Source organism: Ictidomys tridecemlineatus, unplaced genomic scaffold, assembly GCF_052094955.1.
Source record: "Ictidomys tridecemlineatus isolate mIctTri1 unplaced genomic scaffold, mIctTri1.hap1 Scaffold_4649, whole genome shotgun sequence".
NCBI classification, from domain to species: Eukaryota; Metazoa; Chordata; class Mammalia; order Rodentia; family Sciuridae; genus Ictidomys; species Ictidomys tridecemlineatus.
Window position 1 is genome coordinate 33,488 of NW_027523017.1, and position 10,235 is coordinate 43,722.

The window sequence follows — 10,235 nt, forward strand, 5'->3', positions numbered from 1 at the left end:
TATGCTCTCTGTAACAGTCCTTCATCACCCCAGTCTCGAAACTCTGCTCTGTGTAACAGGCCTTCTGCACCCCAGTCTCCAAACTCTGCTCTCTGTGTCAGTCCATCTACACCCCAGTCTCCAACCTCTGCTCTCTGCAGCGATCCTTCTGCAGCCCAGTCTCATACCTGTGCTCGCTGTAACAGTCCTTGTGTAACCCAGTCTAAAACATCTGCTCTCTGCAACAGTTCTTGTGTACCTCAGTCTGAAATCTCTGCTCTCTGCAATAATCATTCTGCATCCAGTCTCCAACCTCTGCTCTTAGTAACAGTCCTTCTGTACCTCAGTCTACAAACTATGCTCTCTGTAAGACCCTTCGGAAACCCAGTATTCAAACTCTGCTGTCCATAACAGTCCTTCTGCACTCAGTTTCTTAACTCTGCTCTGTGTAATAGGCCTTCTGTATCCCATTCTCCAAACTCTGCTCTCTGTAAGAGGCCTTCAGAACCTTAGTCTCCAACTTCTACTCTCTGCAACGATATTCTGCACCCTAGTCTCCAACCTCTGCTCTCTAAAACAGTTTTTTTGCACTCCAGTCTCCAACATCTGCTCTCTGTAAGATCTTTCTGCACACCAGTCTCCAAACTCTGCTCGCTGTAACTGTCCTTCTGTACAGGATTCTCCAACCATTGCCCTCTGTAATGGTCCTTCTGCACCCCAGTCTCCAACATCTACTTTCTCTATCAGTTCTTCTGCACCCCAGTCTCCAACCTCTGCTCAATGTAACACTCTTTCTGCACCTCAGTCTTCAACCTGTGCTTTCTGCAACAGTCCTTATGCACCCAAGTCTCCAAATACTGCTCTCTAAAACATTCCTTCTGCACCCCAGTATCCAACTTATGCTTTCTGCAATGATCCTTTTGCACCTCATTCTCCAACCTCTGCTCTCTGCAAAGATCCTTCTGCACACCAGTCTCCAACCTCTGCTCTCTGCAACATTCCTTGTGAACCCCAGTCTCCAATCTCTGCAAAAGTTCTTCTGTACCTCAGTGTGAAAATTCTGCTCTCTGCAATAATCCATCTTCACCCCAGTCTCCAAACTCTGCTCTTTGTAACAGTCCTTATGTACCTCAGTCTCCAATCTCTGCTCTACAAAACAGTCCTTCTGCACACACGTCTCCAACATCTGCCCTCTGAAACAGTCCGTCTACACCCCAGACTCCAACCTCTGCTCTCTGCAACAGTCCATCTACACCCCAGTCTCTATACTCTTCTCGCCCCAGCGATCCTTCTGGACCCCAGTCTCCAACATCTGCTCTCTACAACAGTCTTTCTGCAGCCCAGTTTCCAACCTCTGCTCTCTGCAAGATCCTTCTGCACACCAATCTCTAACCGTTGCTCACTTTAACAGTACTTCTCCAACCCAGTCTCCAGACTCTGCTCTCTGTAACAATAATTCTGCACCTCAGTCTCTAACCTCTGCTCTCTGCCACAGTCTTCTGCACACCAGACTCCAGAATCTGCTCTCTGTAACAGTCCTTCTGTACCGGATTCTCCAACCTCTGCTCTTTGTAACGGGCCTTCTGCACCCCAGTAACCAACATCTGCTTTCTCTATCAGTCCTTCTGCACCTCAGTCTCCAACCTCTGCTTTCTGCAAAGATCCTTTGGCACCGCAGTCTCAAACATCTGCTCGCTGAAACAGTCCTTGTGAACCCCAGTCTCCAACATCTGCTCTCTGCAACAGTTCTTCTGTACCTCAGTCTGAAAACTCTGCTCTCTGCAATAATCAATCTGACCCCCAGTCTCCAACCTCTACTCTCTGTAAAATTCCTTCTGTACCTCATTCTCCAATCTCTGCTCTATGCAACAGTCCTTCTGCACCCAAGTCTCCAACATCTGCTCTCTGAAACAGTCCTTCGACACCCCAGTCTTCAACCTCTGCTCTCTGCAACAGTCCTTCGACACCCCAATCTTCAACCTCTGCTCTCTGCAACAGTCCTTCTACACCCCAGTCTCCATACTCTGCTCGCCCCAACGATCCTTCTGCACCCCAGTCTAAAAACTCTTCTCTCTGCAACAGTCCTTCTACACTGCAGTCTCCATTCTCTGCTTGCCCCAAGGATAATTTTGCACCCGAGTCTCCAACATTTCTTCTCTACATCAGTTCTTCTGCACCCCAGTCTCTAATCTCTGCTCTTTGTAACAGTCCTTCTGTACCGCAGTCTGCAAACTCTGTTCTCCGTTAGGGTCCTTATGCACCCAGTACCCAACATCTGCTTTCTGTATCAGTCGTTTTGTACCATAGTCTCCTAACTCTGCCCTCTGTAACAGTCATTCTGCAACTCAGTCTGCAACGTCTGCTCTCTGCAACAGTCCTTCTGCACCACACTCTCCATCCTCTGCTCTGTGCAACAATACTTTTTCACCCCTGTCTCCAACATCTGCTCTCTGCAACAGTCGTTCTCCAAGCCAGTCTCCAAACTCTGCTCTCTGTTATAGTCCTTCTGTACTGCATTTTTCAACTTCTGCTCCCTGTAAGGGTACTTCTGCACCCGAGTCTCCAACCTCTGTTTTCTGTATCAGTCCTTCTGAGCCCCAGTCTCCAACCTGTGCTATGTGTAACTGTCCTTCTGCACCGTAGTCTCCAACCTCTACTCTCTGCAACAGTCCTTCTAAATCCCAGTGTAAAACCTCTGCTCTCTGCAACAGTCCTTCTGCATCCCAGTCTCTATCCTCTGCTCTCTGTAACAATCCTTCTGCACCTCAGTATCCAACCTCTGCTCTCTACAACGGTCCTACTGCACCTCTGTTTTTAACCTCTACTCTAATTAACAGTGTTTCTGCACCTCAGTCTCCAAATCTGCACTCTGTAAGATCCTTCTGTAATCCAGTCTCCAAACTCTGCTCTTTTTAAAAGGCCTTCTGCACCCCAGACTCCAAACTCTGATCTTTCAATCAGTCCATCTGCACCCCTGTCTCTAAACTCTGCTCGCTGCAACAGTCCTTGTGCAACCCAGTCTACAACATCTGTTCTCTGCAACAGTTCTATTGTACCTCAGTCTGAAAACTCTGCTCTCTGCAATAATCTTTCTGCACCCCAGTCTTTAACCTCTGCTCTCTGTAACAGTCCTTCTATACCTCAGTCTCCAACCTCATCTCTCTGTAAGACCATTCTGAAACCCAGTGTGCAAACTCTGCTCTCTGTGACAGTCCTTCTGCACCCCAGTCTCCAAACTGTGCTCTCTGTAACATACCTTCTGCACTACAGTCACAAACCTCTGCTCTCTGTAAGAGGCCTTCTGCAGAACAGTCTCCAACCTCTACTTTCTGCAAGGATGCTTCTGCACCCCAGTCTCCAACATCTGCTCACTACAACAGTCCTTCTGCAATCCAGTCTCCAACCTCTGCTCTCTGTGAGATCCTTCTGCACACCAGTCTCCAACCGCTGCTCACTGTAACAGTTCTTCTGCAACCTAGTCTCCAAACTCTGCTCTCTGTAACAATAATTCTGCACCTCAGTCTACAACCTCTGTTATCTGCAAGGGTCCTTCTGCACCCCATTCTGTAACCTCTGTTTTCTGATACTGTCTTCTGCACCCCAGTCTCCAACCTATGCACTCTGTAACAGTCCTTTTATACCAGATTCTCCAACATCTGCTCTCTGTAACGGTCCTTCTGCACGCCAGTCACCAACATCTGCTTTCTCTATAAGTCCTTCTGCACCCCAGTCTCCAACCTCTGCTCTCTGTAACAGTCCTTCTACACCACAGTTTCCATACTCTGCTCGCCCAAAAAATCCTTCTGCACCCCAGTCTCCAACGTCTGATCTCTGCAACAGTCCTTCTACACTTCAGTCTCCAACCTCTGCTCTCTGCAACAGTAACCTTCTATACCCCAGTCTCCATACTCTGCTCGACCAAACGATCCGTCTGCACCCCAGTCTTCAACCTCTGTTCTCTACATCAGTTCTTCTGCACCCCAGTCTCCTACCTCTTCTCTCGGTACCAGTCCTTCTGTACCGAAGTCTCAAACCTCTGTTCTCAGTAAGGTTCCTTATTCACCCTAGTATCCAACCTCTGCTTTCTATATAAGTCGTTTTGCATCACCTTCTCCAAACTCTGCCATCTGTAAGAGTCCTTCTGCAACTCAGTCTGCAACCTCTGCTCTCTGCAACAGTCCTTGTGCACCTTAGTCTCTATCCTCTGCTCTCTGCAACATTCCTTCTGCACCCCAGTCTCCAACATCTGCTATTTGCAACAGTCATTCTCCACCCCAGTCTCCAAACTCTGCTCTCTGTAAGAGTCCTTCTGTACTGCATTCTCGAAACTCTGCTCTCTGTAAGGATACTTCTGCACCCGAATCTCCAAACTCTGCTTTCTGTATCAGTCCTTCTGCACTCCAGTCTTTAACCTCTGCTCTGTGTAACTGTCCTTCTTCACCTTAGTCTCCAACGTCTGCTCTCTGCTACAGTTTTTCTGGACCCCATTCTCCACAATCTACTCTCATCAACAGTCCTTCTGCACCCCAGTCTCCAACCTCTGCTCTTTGTAAGAGTCCTTCTGTACTAAAGACTCCAAACTATGCTCTCTCTAATGGTCCTCCTATACCCCAGTCTTCAAACTCTGCTTTTTGAATCATTTCTTCTGCACTTCTGTCTTAATCCTCTGCTCTGTATAACAGTCCTTCTGCACCTAAGTCTCCAACCTCTGCTCTCTGCAACAGTTCCTTCTGCACCAAAATCTCCAACTTCTGCTCTATGCACAAGTCCTTCTGCACCCCAGTATACAACCTCTGCTCTCTGTAACAATCCTTCTGCACCCCAGTCTCCAAATTCTGCTCTCTGCAGCAGTCCTTCTTCACCCCAGTCTCCAAACTCTGCTCCTTGTAATATGCTTCTGTACCCCAGTCTCCAAACTCTACTCTCTGTAACAGTTCTTCTGCACCACAGTCTCCAAACTCTGCTCTCTGTTACAATCTTTCTGCGCCTCAGTCTCAAACCTCTGCTCTCTGCAATTGTCCTTCTGCAACCCTGTCTTAAACATCTGTTCTTGCAACAGTCCTTCTGCTCCCCAATCTCCAATCTCTGCTCTCTGTAAAAGTCCTTTTGTACCCCAGTCTCCAATCTCTGCTCTCTGTAACGGTCCTTCTGCACCTCAGTCTCTAACCTTGCTCTCTGCAACAGTCCTTCTGCAACCCAGTCTTTAACAACTGCTCTCTGCAACAATCCTTTGACACCCCAGTCTCTAACGTCTGCTCTCTACAACATTCCTTCTGCATCCCAGTCTCCAACCTCTGCTCTCTATAAGATCCTTCTGCACCCCAGTGTCCAACCTCTGCTATCTTCAAAGTTTTTTCAGCACCTCAGTCGCCAAACTCTGCTCTCTGTAATGGTCCTTCTGATACCCAGTCTCAAAACTCTGCATTCTGTATCAGTCCTTCTGCACCTAAGTCTCAAACCTCTGCTCTCTTTAACAGTCCTTCTGCACCTCAGTCTTCAAACTCTACTCTCTGCAATTGTCCTTCTGCAGGTCAGCCTTAAAACTCAACTCTCTGTAACAGTTATTCTGCATCTCAGTGTACAAACTCTACTCTCTGTTAGATCCTTTTGCAAACCAATCTCCAAACTCTGCTCTCTGTAACAGTCCTTCTACACCGCTTCTCCAAACTCTGCTCTCTGTCACAGGCTTTCTGCACCCCAGTCTCCAACATCTACTCTCTAGAACAGTCCATATGCACACAAGTCTCCAACCTCTGCTCTCTGCCACAGTCATAATGCTCCCCAGTCTCTACCATCTGCTCTCTACATTAGTCTTTCTGCACCTCAGTCTAAAAACTCTGCTCTCTGCCACGATCCTTCTGCACCCGAGTCTCCAACCTGTGTTCTCTGCAACAGTCTTTCTGCACCACAGTCTTCAAACTCTGCTCTCTGTAACAGTCCTTCTGTACCGCAGTCTCCAACCTCTCTTCTCTGTAATGGTCCTTCTGCACCCCAGTCTTTAAACTCTGCTTTCTGTACCAGTTCTTCTGAACAACAGTCTCATACCTCTCCTCTCTGTAACAGTCCTTCTGCACCTAAGTCTCCAACCTCTGCTCTATGCAACAGTCTTTCTGCAACCCAGTCTTCAACCTCTGCTGTCTGCAAGAATCATTCTGCACCCCAGTCTCCAACATCTGTTTTCAATATCAGTCCTGGACCACAGTCTCCAAAATCTGCTCTCTGTACCAGTCCTTCTCCACCTCAGTCTCCAACCTCTGCTCTCTGCAACAATTCTTCTACACCCCAATCTCCATCGTCTGCTCTCTGCCTCAGTCCTCCTGCATCTCAGACTCCAACCTCTGCTCACTGTAAGATTCTTCTGCACCCCAGTCTCCAACCTCTGCTCTCTTCAACGGTCCTTCTGCACCCCAGTCCACAACCTCTGTTCTCTGCATCAGTCCTTGTGCACCATAGTCTCCAACATCTACTCTCTGCAACAGTTCATTTCCACCCCAGTCTCCAACCTCTGCTCTCTGTAACAGTCCTTCTGTACTGCAGTGTCCAAACACTGCTCTCTGTAAGGGTATTTCTGGATCCCAATCTCCTATCTCTCCTAACTGCAACAGTCCTTCTACACCCCAGACTAAAACCTCTGCTCTCTGAAACAGTCCTTCTGCACCCCAGTCTCCAACCTCTGCTCTGTGTATCAATCCTTCTGCACCTCAGTCTCCAAGCTCTGCTCTCTGCAATGATCCTTCTCCAACTCAGTCTTCAAACTCTACTCTTTGTAACAGTACTTCTGCACCTCAGTCTTCAACCTCTGCTCTCTTTAAGATCCTTCTGCAACCCAATCTCCAAACTCTGCTCTCTGTAACAGGCATCGTGCACCCCAATCTCAAATCTCTGTTCTCTGTAACAGGCTTTCTTCACCCCAGTCTCCAAACTCTGCTCTATGTATCTGTCCTCCTGGACCCCAGTCTCTAGCCTCTGCTCTCTGCAACGATCCATCTGCACCCTGTATCCAACCTATGCTCGCTGCAACAGTCCATGTGCACCCAGTCTCCAACATCAGCTCTCTGCAACAGATCTTCTTTACCTCAGTATGAAAACTCTGCTCTCTGCAACAATCCTTCTGCAATCCAGTCTCCAAACTCTGCTCTCTGTAACAGTCCTTCTGTACATCAGTCTCCAAACTCTGCTTTCTGTTATACCCTTCTAAACCCAGTCTGCAAATCCTGCTCACTGAAACACTCCTTCTGCAAACCAGTCTCCAATCTCTGCTCTCTGTAACAGGCCTTCTGCACTGCAGTCTCCCACTTCTTCTCTCTGTAAAAATCATTCAGCAGCCCAGTCTCCACCTCTACTCTCTTCAACGATTTTTCTGCAACTCAGTCTCCAACTTCTGCTCTCTTCAACGATTCTTCTGCACCCCAGACTCCACCTCTGCTCTCTGTAAGTGTATTTCTGAAAATCAGTCTCCAAACTCTGTTCTCTGCAACCGTGCTTCTGCACCCCAGTCTCTAACCTCTTCTCTCTGCAACGATCCTTATGCACCCCAGTCTCCAACATCTGCTCTCTGCAACAGTCTTTCTGCACCCCAGTCTCCAACATCTCCTCTATTTAACACTCTTTCTGCACCCCAGTCTCCCACCTCTGTTCTTTGTAAGGTCCTTATGTACCCCAGTTTCCAAACTCTGCTCTCTGTAACATTCTTCTCCAACCCAGTCTGCAACCTCTGCTTGCCTCAAGGGTCCTGCTGCAACCCAGTCTACAACATCTGTTCTCTGCAACAGTCCTTCTACTTTCCAGTATCAAACCTCTTCTCTCTGTAACAGTCCTTCTGGACCGTAGTCTCCAACCTCTGCTTTCTCTGACGGTCCTTCTGCACCCCAGTCTCAAACCTCTGCTTTCTGTATAAGTCCATCTGAATTACGGATTCCAACCTCTGCTTTCTGTAACAGTCCTTCTGCACCTTTGTCTCCAACCTCTGAACTCTGCAACCTTACTTCTGCACCCCATTCTCTAACCTCTGCTCTCTGTAACAGTCTTTCTGTACTACAGTTTCCAACCTCTGCTCTCTGTAACGGTTCTTCTGCACCCCAGTCTCAACCTCTGCTTTCTGTATTAGTAATTCTTCACCCCAGTCTCCAAACTTTGCTCTCTGTAACATTCTTTCTGCACCTCAGTCTCCAACCTCTGCGCTCTGCAACAGTTCTTCTGCAACCCAGTCTCCAAACTCTGCTCTCAGCAACAGTTCTTCTGAACCCCAGTCTCCAACATCTGCACTCTGAAACAATTCTTCTATAAACCGTTCTCCAACCTCTTCTCTCTGTAACAGTTTTCCTGTATTGCAGTCTCCGAACTCTGCTCTCTGCAATGGTCCTTCTGCACCCCAGTCTCCAAACTCTGCTTTCTGTATCAGTTTTTTTGAACCCCAGTCTCCAAACTCTGCTCTCTGTAACAGTTATTCTGCAACTCAGTCTCCAAATTCTGCTCTCTTTAACAGTCCTCTGCACCCAAGTCTCCAACACCTGCACCCTGCAACAGTCCTTCTTCACCTCATTCTCCCACCTCTGCAATTTGCAACAGTCCTTCTGCACCCCAGTCTCCAACCTCTTCTCTCTGTAACAATCCTTCTGCACCTCTGTCTCCACCTCTGCCCTCTGTAATGGTCCTTCTGCACCTCAGTCTCAAACCTCCACTCTCTGTAACAGTCCTTCTGCACCTTAGTCTTCAACATCTGCTCTCTGTAAGATCCTTCTGCAACCCAGTCTCCAAAATAAGCCCTCTGTAACACTCATTCTGCATCCTTTCACCAAACTCTGCTCTCTATAACAGGCCTTCTGCACCCCAGTTTACAACCTCTGCTCTCTGCCACAGTCTTTTTAAACCCCAGTTTCCAACCTTTGCTCTCTGCAACAGTATTTCTACACCCCAGTATCCAACTTCTGTTCTCTGTAACAATCTTTCTGCACCTCAGTTTCCAAACTCTGACCTCTGCAATGGTCCTATTGCACCACAGTCTCTAGCCTCTGCTCTCTGCAACGATCTTTCTCCACCCCAGTCTCCAATATCTGCTCTCTGCAACAGTCTTTGTGTACATCAGTCTGAAAACTCTGATCTCTGCAAGGATCCTTGTGCACCACAGTCTCCAACCTCTACTCTCTGTATCAGTCTTTCTGAACCCCAGTCTCCTACCTCTGCTCTTTGTAAGATCCTTCTCCACCCCAATCTCCAACCTCTGCTCTCTGCAAGGGTCCTTCTGCACGAGGTCTCAAACCTCTGGTCTCGGCAACAGTCCTTCTACACCTCAGTCTCCAAACTCTGCTTTATGTAAGATCTTTTTGCAACAAAGTCTCGAAACTCTGCTTTCTGTAACAGTCCTTATGCACCCCAGTCTCAAACCTCTGCTCTGTGCAACAGTTCGTCTGCACCGCAGTCTCCTACAACTGCACTCTGAAAGATCCTTCTGCACCCCAGTCTCCAAACGCTGATCTCCGTAACAGTCCTTCTTCACCCCACTCTCAAACCTCTGCTCTCTGTAACAATCTTTCTGCACCTCAGTCTCCAACATCTGCTCTCTGCAACGGTCCTTCTGCACCCCATTCTCTCACCCTTGTTGTCTACAAGAGTCCTTCATCATGTCAGTCTCCAACCTCTGCTCCCTGCAAAAATCCTTCTGCACCCCAGACTCCAACCATTGCTTTCGGTAACATTTCTTCTGCACCTCAGTCTCAAAACTCTGCTCTATGTTAGATGCTTCTGCCACACAGTCTCCAATCTCTGCTCTTTGTAACAGTCCTTCTGCATCCCAGTCTACAACCTCTGCTCTGTGCAACAGTTCCTCTGCACCCCAATCTCCAATCTAAGCTCTCTGTTAGATTCTTCTGCACCCCAATCTCAAAATTCTGATCTCTGTAACAGTTCTTTTTCACCTTAGTCTCAAACCTCTGCTCCCTGCAACAATTTTTCTGCACCCCAGTCTCCAACTTCTGCTCTCTGCAACAGTTTTTCTGCACCTCAGTCTTTAATATCTACTCTCTGAAACAGTCCTACTGCATCCCATTCTCCCACCTCTGCACTCTGCAACAGTCCTTCTGTACCTTGGTCTACAAACTCTACTCTGTAACAGTCCTTCTGTACTGCAGTCTCCAACTTCTGCTCTCTGTAAGGTTCATTCTTGACCCAAGTCTCCAACCTCTGCTTTCTGTATCAGTACTTCTGCACCCCAGTCTCCAACCTCTGCTCTCTGTAACACTCCTTCTGCATCTCATTCT